We start from the raw sequence: 12,733 nt of genomic DNA, 5'->3' as shown, positions 1-12,733 counted from the left end.
TTTCATCTCCCTCGAATTTGTTCTAAGGTTCGGGTAATTTAATTAATGGTAATGCCTGAATGACTCTGCAGTGCACGAATTATTCAACCATTTCGCAATTTTTTTTTCAGTTGCAGGGCAAGTAAGTGTGTCTCAACCATTTCCACTGAACTGTGCGTTGTTTGCAGATTGGAGCTAACACTAGTTTTCATTGTCGTCGTTGTATTTTTATTTATATTTCGTATAGAATTAAGGTAATTAGAAGGAATACATGTTGCCTATGTGGGAAATCACCTAGCTAAAGTAATTCATGTCCTTTTAGCTATATATTTATTTACTTACTCATATACTGATTAAGGAACTATTTGTACGTAGTTCGTATCAAGTGCGCATTCATCATAACATTCTTTCCAAATGAACTACGTTACGAATTCATCAGATAACGTTAGCGTGCTTTGACATGAACGATTCCGACCTTTGTTTAAAAACCTCTCGGCCAAGCGGTAAACCATTTGCGACATATTTATCCAGCTGTCTACATCACTCTTTTGATCAGCGAGTCTGTTGTCTGTTGTTGTCTCACTGTATTATATTGATGACTCTTCTTCCACTACAGAAATGTACGCCCCCTTGTGTTTCAGCTTTTGACAAAATTAGACGCTTTCTTGTATTGTTATTAATTATTTTACATTCTCTACCTCTTTCTTTATAACTGAGTGATTATTTAAATATTGTCCTTCGTCAGTTCGACACATTTGAGATGAGTAACCACATAAACACATATATATCCGTGTAGGTATACATATGCATGCATATGCTAACAAATTAAGACAAGGAAAAGATAAAACAAGTAGGATTCTGGCTGGTTACGTCTGTTCAAACGTCTTGAAGGTTCAGGGGTATATAGGTCGACAAACCCCTCTAGGGTTAGGCATATAGGTTGACAAATCCCTCAACGGTTAGTGGTATATAGGTGGACAAACACTTCAAGGTACAGGGGTGTATAGGGTGACAAAATCTTCAAGTTTTAGTGGTATATAGGTTGCCAAACCGTGCTAAAGTAACCAGCAAACGTTTAATGTTATCAAGAAGAGAAAGGGAGGACGAGTAATCCTCCTCCAGGAGTTGTAGAAAAAGCCATAGAAAACAAAGATTTGTAAGTATAATGATATTGGTTATCATCCATTAAAAGATGGCGCAGAATGTTCAGGATGTCTGAGGGTAACTTTTACCTTCCCTCTCCACGCTGTTAACATTCCTATTTATTGGTTCCCTCTCGGTCTGTTTCACCCTTGCTTAGAGATTATCAACCACTGCTGCCATTTCCCCCGATCTCCTGACGATGTTTGATCAGACAACTCCCGTCAGGATCAAATTGATGTTATTTTATTTATATACCATCCTTGTTGTACATTGCATGTAAACACTGCATGAGTTTGTGATAATATATATTTATGGCTGATTGGATAGCGTCACTGACTGTCCTGATTTCGTCCCCGTCCACTTGGACGGTGGTTCGATCCCATGGGGGGACGAAATTATTATCAATTAAAAAAATTCCCCTTCGTACATATGAAAATATATCATTTGGGAGGTAAAGTGAATTTAGATATTAAAGGACATTTGTAGCTTGAATTGATATATAAATGGATCACGGTTCGATGTGATAATTATTCATAACAAAAGGCTACGTGCTGTCAAACGCTCGAATTGGCCAACATGGTAGACGGGGTTTCATATCGATTCTAATTACGAAAGCACCCAGATCGAGGGTGATTTGTAAGGTCAGAATCGATACGAACTTATAGCGTCTCGGTTGGCTGATTGGATAGCGTCACTGATGCGCTGAATTTTTATTCATACACCGGGAAATTGATAAGGTTAATTGAAATATTAAGAAAAATTAAGTAATTTATTGTAATTGAAAACTGTCCTATCATCCAGGTGCTGATGCGGCAGCTAATACACAAAGTTGATCATCGTGAAGCTTGGGGGAGCCGCAGTAATTCAGCCACTTCCAAAATACCTTAAATATTACCAAATGCCTAATTAATCACTACACAATTTCGTATGCCTATATCTAAATTTAATTATGAGCATGTGCAGCACTTATAACACTTGGAAAGTTGCATACCTTGGAAAATCTAAATATATATATATACCAACAGTCCAAACTGACGTCCACGTAGTACATAATTCATTATATCCCTGGAAGGGTACGAAACCTCTTATTACAAATATGCAAGGTATGAAACAGATGGTTAAATGAAAATACTAAAAAGTAAGTGATGGTAATTGGAAGGCATTTTAATATGGGAAAGCATTATCCCTCCAAATGATTTCGGATTGACAAACAAAACTCCCCCTGAGTTTTACAGACCCACCGATATCATCCTGGGACGAAGGCGAAGTACGTGTAGAGTGAGAGACTGCGATGAAGGAATGCTTCTTCCTGGCTGGGTTTAAACGGCGATTACATGTCGAAAGGAATAGTCGTCGTCACTTCAAAGATATAGCTGTATATCCTTATATAGTCAATAGAGCTCAGAGTATCTGAGTTACGAGACCCTTCGTGATTGAAATCTCCTTCGTTTCCTTTATCCGACCTAAAGGATAATTGTTAATCTTAGTATTATCTTCCTTGATCAAAACAATGTCACCTACTAAAGGATAAAGGAGATGAGTCACCGGGCGATATCTACCCTTCCTATCAGACTGCGTTGGCTTAACAAAAGTGTTTGCATAAAACTCATGATTGGTAAATATCTATACGTTTACTCCTAATCCTAGACAGTGGTTCAAATTTATTAGTAGCTCCACAAGGACAAATTCTCATCTTTGGGTAAAGGTTGTAAATCTGGAATGACATTGAGTGAGGAAAGCTCATACCCCCTAATTAACATTTCGGGTGTTATTGGTTCAGGAAGGTCTTCTGCTGCACTATCCCTAAGAGCCTCTTTAAAAGATATTGGTCGTCGATTTACCAAGTGGATAACATGACATACAGTAAACTCAAAATCAAAGTAGGAGAGAATATTGTTCTTGATGGACCCATAGAGAAGTCTCTTTGTTAACTTGACACAAATCTCGACAAGGGAGCCCAACTGACTACATCCTTTAAAATATTGTTGAAAAGTTAATGGTTTAACACCACGCTCCTCAAAATACAACTGTGTGTGGGGGTCATTCAAAAATGAAGATATGACATTAGCTCCTGCAACTATTTGTGACCCTAAGTCACTAATGCATAACTGTGGAATGCCAAACTCGAAGCAATGAGGGAAAATGCCCTAAGAAAATCTGGCAACTGAGGTGTTCTCAAAATTTTTAAATTAATTGCACGAGACCAAGTACAAGTAAAACAAATAGCCATACCTTACCCTTTTTCCTTCTTCCAGTTTAACTGTAAAAGGCCCTATATAATCTACGAAAATATGCCGAAAGGCACAGCTGGTGGGTCTTCCCTGAATTCCTTGTAACAATTCTGATTTAAATTGACCAGGGCGTGCATTAAATCTCTTGCAGTGAACACATTGCCTCAGAATCTTTTTAACCACTGAAAAATTTCTAGGAATAAAATAATGTCTTCTTAATTCAGAAAGAACAGCATAGCATCCAGAATGAGCTAATTTGTGATGAATATCCAATATAATTAACTTCGTTAAATGACTGTCTCTTGATAATAGAATAGGAATTTTTTTTTTTTTTCTTAAATTTGCTCTTCACTCTCAAAATGCCATTGTTATCAACAAACAAGTTAAACTGAGAAACTATACCTGGTATATCCTTTGCTGCAGAAAAACCTTTAGAAAAATGCTCCAAAACATCAGCAAAGTGATTTTGTTGATCGGTCAAAATCAAAAGTACAAGAGCTAAAGCAAAAAAATTTTATCTTCTTGTACATCAACATGTCTTCTCACTTTAGCTTTCCATTTGTGTATGATATTATGCACCGACGGTACAGCAAAATAAGTCTTCGGAAGTCAGAAAAATCAGAAATGTTCACCAAGTGAATTTCTCTTAACTAAAGGAACATCAGAAGATTCATGTAATTTTCCAGAAAGATAACCCGCTTGAGGAATAGTGAACTGCATGGCTTGCGCCCTAATATTACTCAGGTCCGGGCCTGAAAGGAAAAGGAAACGAGACTTCATTAACAATTTATATGATGTGCACCTGGTTACCATGTCAGCAGGATTCTCCTTGCCATTAATAAACCCAAAATGAACAGGATATGTTTCACACAGTTTTTTGTATACTTTGTACTGTCAATAAACAAAAGTAGAACATTGGTTCATTTTCTTAAGTTGAAGCGAAGAACTTATTTTACCACTGCAGGGCACAAGAAGAATCTGAAAATAGACAAATCTTTGTCACCTTTATAGGTTTTTATACAGTTGGGACCAGCAAGATCCAAATAAAGACCAACAGATTGTTCGACTCCTAGATTTAATGGCGTGGATCTCTAAAGATGGTATGGATTTACCTTTCAATTGGGTATTAACCAACCGATTTTTAGCATTAATAAAGGTAAGTTTGCCAGACTCAACATTCAATAAATAAATTACACACCCATATATGTCACAACTGGCATCAGTAAAAACAATTATATGATACTCACCATCCCTTCGACCCACAAAACGAGTTACTTTAAGAGGGGGCGATGAATTACACTGTCTACAGATATTCCTCCAGTCTTTAAGTTGTTGACTATTAAGAGGCTGGTCCCAGTTCAAACCCTTTTGACATTGCAAGTTATGCATATAAAGCCTACATCGGTTAAATAAAGGCAAGTTGAAACCAAATATATCGAACTGAGTGGCAATTGACCTAAGAATTAATCTTTTGGTATTAGCTTCTAGGTCAAGGGAAATTGGCCTAGTGAAAAGATCATCCGAAAGTCTATTCCATTCAAGCCCAAACAATTTGTTGACTTCCGGGGTAAGAACTTCTGACCGATCTATGTCAGACTGCAGATCAATGTCATTAGTCACCAGTTGCTGAATTTCAAATTTAAAAGGTTTGAATATGCCCGCTAACTGCTCGTAGGCCCACCTCAAGTCATCAGAGTTGTTCATTGTGACAGCACCATTATCCATATATAAAGCATATATAAGTTTCTTGAGTTCATCGATTCTTGAATCATTACTGGAAGTCAAGATTAACATGTAATACAATGAAGCCATCAAAAGAAATGGGCTACACCGAAGTCCAAATGAAAGCCTGACATTTTTATAAGCAACTGGGGTGTAATCACATGTGGTGACATTCCGAAACCAAAAAAATAATAGCCTAGACTGATCAATTTCACTTAAAGCCAACATATTAAAAGCTTTCTTCAAATCAAAAATCAAAATTTTTTCATCAAACCTAATATTAAGAAATGCAGAGGAGAGCTTTTGATTTAAGTTAGGCCCAGCATACATGCATTGATTATGTGACAGTGACAGTCTCTTAGAGGATTCTTGCAAATTAGAAAGAAATACTATACGACACTTAGTAGTTTCCCTTTCTGGCTTAAAGACTGGCATATGAGGTAAGAAGGAGTAGTTAGGATATTCAGCCTTAAATACCTCCAAGTCCAAAATAGGCTCAATAATACCCGCCTTCAATTGCTCCTTTATGCAGTTATCTACCAACTGCAATGAACCTTTCTTACGAAGTAATTTTTTCAAATTTGATTGAAGAACAGCCTTGGAAAGAGACTCGTTTCTCGAAAGGAGGTGCGATACCTTCCCATTCCATAACAGGGGAACAACTATGCGTCCATCACCTTTCGTGTGCAAATTTCTGAAAGTGTAGTCCACGAGAGAATCATCGAGCCGATTAGATTCATCACTGTAAACTTTCTGATCATAGTTCAAATAAAATTGGCTCTCCATATTCAAAATTTGATCAGTTGCTTCTTGCAGTTTCCTATCAATAATAGTCCCTCTATCTGAAAGCACAGTAAAAGAACAATTTGTTGTAATGTCACCGAGTTCGTAAAATTCTTCTTTCACTGATACACTAGTTGCTAGAAAATAAGAATGGCTAGGGAAAGTGTAATATGTACCGTGTTCAGTATTAGAATTTTCTCAATGGTTTCGAGGCCAAACTTTCATTACCTTTTAGTGAATTAAGATTAATTAGGAACCTATCAACATTCCCCATAAGCATTATTCCTAAAGAAGTCTCAATATACACAGACGAATTAGGACTCCCTATCACTATGTCTCTTCCCAAAAGACAATGAAAAATCTACTCCTAACAAAAGCTGAACATCATCAATGCTCTGAGAATTGGTTGATAAAAGCTTGTCAGCAAATACAAAATTTTTACTCTGCATTATACTAACTACTTGGCCAAGACCAGGTAAACTCAATTGCAAGTTTATAGAGGGTACAACTAGAGCAGAAATAGCAAAGGTTTCATTCCCCAGTTTAATAGGAACTTCAACAAGACTAGTAGAATATTCCTTTTGACCATTAAACCCTTTCACAGTCAGTTTTACTTTAGTAGCTAAAGACCTGAAATTGTAAAAGGAAGCTAACTTGCTAGATATAAAAGTGTTTTGTGATCCTGAATCTTTAAGACCCTGTAAAAGCCTATCATGACCATTTATACAAAATGTAAAAGTAGGGAGAACTGAACCTGTGGTAACATTTGGTAATACGGCTATCCCACTGCTTGCTTCCTTGGAAGACTCTGCTTTACTATTAATCATATCAGGACTAGGGTTCCAACAAAGATACTCCATATGATACTGTGAACAATGTGAACAAGGTCTTCGAAATCTGAATTTACATGCTTTAGTGGCATGATTAAAATTTCCACATTTTACACAACCTTTATGCAATTTTAATAAATCAATTTTGGCAGAAGGGGTGGCATACTTAGTACACTTATAATTTAAGTGATCACAGTCAGAATACCGGCCTTAGTAACACAAAAATTACAAGCTTTGGTCGGAACTGTCTTAGTTTTAACAGCCATTGTATTAGTCTTTTCCTGGAATGGCTTTGAATGAGCTACAACTTTATCCCTGACCGATAATTTGCCTTTCGCCTGACCCTGTTCATACCTTTCACATGCTGTAAAGAAATTATCAATGATTTGCTTAAGTGATGGATGAGTCACATTAGTGATATGAACCATATGAGACTTGAATCTATCATTGAGTGCAGACCAAACGAAATATCTAACAACCTCATCAACATCAATATTTAAATATTTTAAATTTTCGACTATAGTCCTAAGTTCTGATAAGAAAACAAAGGGGTCGTCTCCTTCTTTGAGATGTAGACAGGTCAATTTCTTAATTACAGCCGACTTTCGTAATTCACTCGAGGCAAAAGCCTGAATCATTAAGTCTTTGGCATCTTTGTAACTTTCTTTGTCGGTCTCCAATGAACCAAGTAAACATTTAGCCCTACCCTCTACTTGTTGCTTCAAAAGTAAGAGCAAGTCCCTGTCTGGATAGTTAAAACTTTGGGTCGTGGTTTCAAATTCTCGAATGAATTTCAAAAAATCTTCACCTTCCTTACTTTGGAATTTTGGTAGAGGTGCAGTGGGTTGCCTCAAAAGGCTCCTAGCAATATCAGTAGTAGATGAAAGTGGAGGGCTTCCAGCATTGACACTAACATCCAACAAAGGCACAATACCTGAAATTTTGTCATAGTACGACTGACATGCAGAGAGCTCAGACTCCAAATCCTCGTCTCTAAATTCTCCTGAAATTTTAGATTCTGTATTTTAGAATCCAAGTCACTTAATCTCTTCCTATACTCCAAGAGAACACCCCGCTCAGATACTTTTGCCATGTTATCTAATGAAAGGTACTGTGAAGAACGGTTGGCACATTCTGTAACCTTCTTCCTAATAATCTTACGCTGACCAATTAGCACTACCAATTCAGCCATTTTGAAGACAAATAAGCATACAAACACCAATATAAGTATAATTACTGCAATACACAGCGAAAATTTCAAAAAATGGTAAACGATACTTAGTACATATATGCAACAAAGTTATTACTAAGCAAAAACTTTCACAGCAACGCGAAAATTAGGGGCACTCAAATACTAAATTATTTAGCAAAGGGATAAACATCAAACTACGAATCGAAAATTAGTTTACACTGAACTCTTAAATAAATCACCAAGTGATAAACATTAGCTACGAATTCGCAAAAATGACACTGAACTTTAAAGAAACCCGCAATAAGAGGGATATAAAATATTGTAAGTGAAAAAACCCCCCAGGAAGAAACCTCCAATTCACCGCAATTCACGTCCTATGTCACGCACGTAACCTATAATGCCTAATCCTGTCACGGTCGCCATGCGCTGAATTTTTATTCATACACCGGGAAATTGATAAGGTTAATTGAAATATTAAGAAAAATTAAGTAATTTATTGTAATTGAAAACTGTCCTATCATCCAGGTGCTGATGCGGCAGCTAATACACAAAGTTGATCATCGTGAAGCTTGGGGGAGCCGCAGTAATTCAGCCACTTCCAAAATACCTTAAATATTACCAAATGCCTAATTAATCACTACACAATTATCGTATGCATATATCTAAATTTAATTATGAGCATGTGCAGCACTTATAACACTTGGAAAGTTGCATACCTTGGAAAATCTAAATATATATATATACCAACAGTCCAAACTGACGTCCACGTAGTACATAATTCATTATATCCCTGGAAGGGTACGAAACCTCTTATTACAAATATGCAAGGAATGAAACAGATGGTTAAATGAAAATACTAAAAAGTAAGTGATGGTAATTGGAAGGCATTTTAATATGGGAAAGCATTATCCCTCCAAATGATTTCGGATTGACAAACAAACCTCCCCCTGAGTTTTACAGACCCACCGATATCATCCTGGGACGAAGGCGAAGTACGTGTAGAGTGAGAGACTGCGATGAAGGAATGCTTCTTCCTGGCTGGGTTTAAACGGCGATTACATGTCGAAAGGAATAGTCGTCGTCACTTCAAAGATATAGCTGTATATCCTTATATAGTCAATAGAGCTCAGAGTATCTGAGTTACGAGACCCTTCGTGATTGAAATCTCCTTCGTAACTGACTTAAGTTTCCGTCAACCTCAGGAAGAAAGCAAAATCATTAGTGGTTGGTTAGGACAGAACCAGAACGGCCGCTGGAAGGCAGTGAGCTGTTAACAACCAAGGGGGTAGTTAAATATTTGAAAACTACGTTAACTGTCTTCCAGTGACCATGCTAATTAAACAAATAAAAAAAATACAAATTCCATATGGAATTTTAGTACAACTGACTGTCCTGATTTCGTCCCCGTCCACTTGGACGGTGGTTCGATCCCATGGGGGGACGAAATTATTATCAATTAAAAAATTCCCCTTCGGTACATATATGAAAATATATCATTTGGGAGGTAAAGTGAATTTAGATATTAAAGGACATTTGTAGCTTGAATTGATATATATTTATGTATATATATATATATGTATATGCGCGCGCGCGCGTGTGTGTGTGTGTAACAAGTCCCTCTGCGTTGAGCTTACTAACCTATATCTTTTTCTAGACTGCAATACGTTTGATACCTGATTCACTACTTAGGCCAGCTTATATATTATATATATATATATATATATATATATATATATATATATAATATATATATAGATATATATATAATATATATGTATATATATATATATATATATTATATTATATATATTATATATCTAATATATATATATATATTTTATATATATATTATCTATATATTATATTAATATATATATTATATATATATATATATATATATATATATATATATATATATATATATATATCTATATATATATAAACTTTCCCTGCAAAATACATCAGCGTACAGTGCGCGAAATAATTCATTCGGAAGTGTACTCGCTCAAGATGTCATATACTTGGTCATAACTTGAAACCACCACGAGAAGAAATTGACGTCTTATTAACACGTCCCTCGACGTCAGTCATGAAGGAATTCGTCAAGACGTTCATTAGGGTCTCTAATGGGAAGCGTGGCATGGCATAACACTCCTTAAGATCACTTGACATTAAAAAAAATAGAGATTTTTTTGAGTGCGTCCCAACCCGCTGGTTTTGCGACGGATGTTACAGGCGGGATGAATACATTTTGGATTCTCTCTCTCTCTCTCTCTCTCTCTCTCTCTCTCTCTCTCTCTCTCTCTCTCTCTCTCTCTCTCTCTCTCTCTGGTTTATTTAAAGGTTTCGATGAATTCCTTTTATTTTCGAATCAGGAAATTTGAATCCGCAAAGTATATATTATTTTTCAAGCTGAAGTTGACATTTTTCTATTATTTCAGCTCTGCTTCCAGAAAAAAGGACTGTTTTATCTTTTAAGTACCTTTATCCATATTTATTTTCATTCTGGACTCCCCCAAACCTTAATGAGGAATGATGATTTGGTATTTGTTTTAATATATTTTTCGTTAGCGTAATATAAATGGGGTGGTTTAATTCCCCCGAATTGGAGGAGTGACTTTTCTTTTGAAACCAAAGGGTCATTGTGCTTTGCAGATGGCGTGTCCACAGCCACTGACATTTCAGATTTCGTAGGTCAGGTCGTCTGAGCTGATTGTGTTTGGAAATCTCGTGAGGTCATTTTATTGTACGTGAAACTTTCGTGTTTCTCTATTCACCGTTATTTTCTTTAAGTAAGCAATGTTTTCCTACTATTGTTTTTGTGTCCCATGATCTGATTCGAGTTTTTTTTTACTAATCATAAATTTTTTTTCGCAGTTCTCAAATATTGGTTTAAGTTGCATTCACTGCATATCGATGATTATATTGCATTGACATTTTCGTAGAGATGTTTGTTTTGTTCTTATTTTGTTTTCCCGCGTCTGTGAATATTGCCTTGCTTGTTAGGGTGTGCTTGGTTTGTTTACATTGGCTGCTTCGTCTAAAACGGAGTCGTAGCCTTTGAACGAGTTTCACATTGATTTTGTAGTTTACAAGGAGTTACAAGGATTAGGATAGGGTGTCTCAAAGACTTGTTAGTCCATCCAAGCAGACATCATGTGCTCACTTATCATCTGTAGGAGCAGGTTTTACTGTGCATTCACAGTGTCCAAATGATTTTGTTTAGCTTTCTTTTAAACTCTTCCACACTGTTGCTGTTCACAACTTCTGGTGGCAGTTTATTTCATGTGTCACGTATCTTGTATGTGAAGAAGTTCCCACAGTGGGATGTGTTGTAATCTCTTCAGTTCTAGTTTCCATCCATTATTTCTTGTCTGGTTTTCGTATAACGTAAATAGGTTACTGTCTACGTTTGTTGTGCCTTTCAGTATTTTAAACGTTTCTATTATAGTTGTCCTCGCAGTCGTCGTGTTTTTAATCCATACATGTTCAGGCTGTTTAGTCGTCTTCGGTAACCTACAGGTTGCCACTGTCGTTTAGATAAGAACAAAGGTCGCTCATTATAAAGACTGATGAACGAGAGAGAGAGAGAGAGAGAGAGAGAGAGAGAGAGAGAGAGAGAGAGAGAGAGAGAGAGTTCCTAATTTCGCGCTCGGTGGATGTAACCTCGTAATATGCGTTCTGTCTCGAAAGATGTGAGGATGAGAGACAAAGTAGTTGCTTCATTATATTTGTCAACGTTCTGCTGAATTTTTTATTTTATTTTTTAATTTTTTACGTGATATTTACCTTCTTAGTTTTACGAAAGATAATAGTCACCGATATATTGCTTCTGGATGAGTTGGTTTCTGTTTAGTTTCTGGTTCTCCTTACTGAGGGTCCTTTTTGTCTGATAACTTTATATGATTTGTATAAAGTTTCTTTGTTTTACACCATGATTTATAAAGCCTTGACTTGCCATATGCCAGAGTGTGGTTTTATTAAGGTTTGTTCCGTTCCTAATTGTCTGCTTTGATTCACAGAAATATGTTTCTCTCGTGTTTCATTTATGTACAATTTTATTTTGAATGTCGTCTGATTCAAGTTCGTAGTGGTTCTGGCTGTGTTTTATCAGATCTTGTGTCGATCCTAATGCAGTTTGAAATGTATCGTTGCATATTTTGTTGTAAGAATGTCTCTCTCTCTCTCTCTCTCTCTCTCTCTCTCTCTCTCTCTCTCTCTCTCCTCTCTCTCGCTGCTGAACACATGGAAACAGGATTTGTTGTGTTGTCCCTACCTGTGTTATTGCATGGTATGATTCCGAGCGGTTATTTCGCCTTATGTGTGTGTATGTGTTTTGGTGTCATGATTTCTTCTATTCCAGACTTGTTCATCTTTACCTTCATATAGCAGCAAATATCACAGTGACCTTTTTTTTTTTTTTTTCCGTGTTTGGTGAGTTTAAGTTTTTCTGTAATTATTGCAGATATTTGTTGTCATTCTTTATATGTTTTGATCAGTGCGACTGTAATTGATACATGCAATTCATATTTTTGTGACAGATTTTTCCTTTGCATTTAAATATCAGTTTGCATTAGTCTCGTGTTTTACATATTAATGTTTTCTCATTGTCTTTCCGTAATACTTTGTCTTATCCTATGAACCAGGCATTAAATCAACTGTTTCTTTCGTTATTTGTTCATTTCATCACTTCATTTCAAGTGTTTTTTTCCGTTTTGTGCCCTCAAATAGATTTTCTGCTGCTCTAAATATATCTAGTGAGGCTAGAGGGCTGCAAATTGGTATTTTGATCATCCACCCACCATTCATCAAACATACCAAATTGCAGCCCTCTAGCCTCAGTGGTGTTTATT

The 12,733-nt window shown here is 36.3% G+C and overlaps 1 protein-coding gene and 2 long non-coding RNA genes across 6 annotated transcripts in view; 1 reads left to right on the top strand and 2 right to left on the bottom strand.

Annotated features, from left to right (window-relative positions):
* The window catches only part of LOC135212743 (uncharacterized), a 436,319-nt gene that overhangs the window by 191,518 nt on the left and 232,068 nt on the right, over positions 1–12,733 (top strand). The window lies entirely within an intron of this gene.
* On the bottom strand, positions 1,880–2,564 carry LOC135212907 (uncharacterized). The gene is made up of 2 exons (XR_010314020.1): positions 2,364–2,564; positions 1,880–2,005 (listed from the first exon to the last, which is right to left on the bottom strand). It is a non-coding gene; the product is annotated as an uncharacterized LOC135212907 (long non-coding RNA).
* Positions 8,362–9,252, bottom strand: LOC135212742 (uncharacterized). Its single transcript, XR_010313974.1, has 2 exons — positions 8,847–9,252; positions 8,362–8,487 (listed from the first exon to the last, which is right to left on the bottom strand). It is a non-coding gene; the product is annotated as an uncharacterized LOC135212742 (long non-coding RNA).

The sequence above is a fragment of the Macrobrachium nipponense genome, chromosome 41, assembly GCF_015104395.2.
Source record: "Macrobrachium nipponense isolate FS-2020 chromosome 41, ASM1510439v2, whole genome shotgun sequence".
NCBI classification, from domain to species: Eukaryota; Metazoa; Arthropoda; class Malacostraca; order Decapoda; family Palaemonidae; genus Macrobrachium; species Macrobrachium nipponense.
The sequence above is the reverse complement of the archived record's forward strand: the minus strand, read 5'-3'. Positions and strand labels throughout refer to the sequence as shown.